We start from the raw sequence: 1068 nt of genomic DNA, 5'->3' as shown, positions 1-1068 counted from the left end.
GCTACTACGCCGAAAAGAGTTCAAGGAAATCGTCTTCTCCTTCCTCAATCGCTTCCGCTATGGATCGCCAAGGTATGTTTCGATCCTATTATGTTTATGGTTGTACGTGAAATACATGTTGTTCGAAGATCTTGCTTTATTTATATTCAATTATGTAATCTTGAATATATGATGATAAATAATGTCAATCATGTGGTATCAGAGCATGGTTGAGAACTCATGTATTTTCGTATGATTGAAAACCATACTTTTTGAATTTATTTTGATAAATTACTGTGAGTGAATCGACTGTTTCTAAAACATGTTTCAAGCTTTAACTTCATATTACGATGAATTGTGTATTTCATATTGTGAATTCAATTCATGTATGACGAATTAGTGGGATTTAATAACTAAATGAATGATTATGATTACTTCTGAATCCACGAGACAGTGGATGAAGGGAGTGGAAATTTTGTTTATTTTTGTTCGCATAATTTGTTCGTGAACTGTGATATATAGTAATCTCTTTATCAATTAAAGATTGTTTATTTTGTATGATTATACTTTGAAATATATTGTTTCCATATTGATTTTATTTATATATATGAAATTGATTTGGGTATTTTGATTGTGTATATACTTTATGTAAATTAAGTTTGAATATATGCATTGATGAATTGAGATTTCAATTAAATGTCTTATGATTATGAATCTACCGGAACGGTGGAATGAATGATTACATAATTCAATTCTCGTTTTAACATGTATTTTGATTATATTATGTTTATTTTGCAATCACCAAAGTGAAGCAAAATAAGGAGAGTCTATAATCAAACTCATATTATAATTTGTTTAAGCAATTAATCTCTATATGTTCTTGATTATATTATGTTTATTTTACAATCACCAAAGTGAGGTAAAATAATAGTTTATAATCAAATTAAGTGAAAATCTGCTTAAGCAATTAATCGCTATACATTCTTGATTATATTATGTTTATTTTGCAATCACCAAAGTGAGGTAAAATGAGAAGAGTTTATAATCAAGTTAATATGAAAATCTATGTATGCAATTAATCATCATGCT

This window comes from Salvia hispanica, chromosome 1, assembly GCF_023119035.1.
Source record: "Salvia hispanica cultivar TCC Black 2014 chromosome 1, UniMelb_Shisp_WGS_1.0, whole genome shotgun sequence".
Lineage (NCBI taxonomy): Eukaryota > Viridiplantae > Streptophyta > Magnoliopsida > Lamiales > Lamiaceae > Salvia > Salvia hispanica.
The sequence above is the reverse complement of the archived record's forward strand: the minus strand, read 5'-3'. Positions refer to the sequence as shown.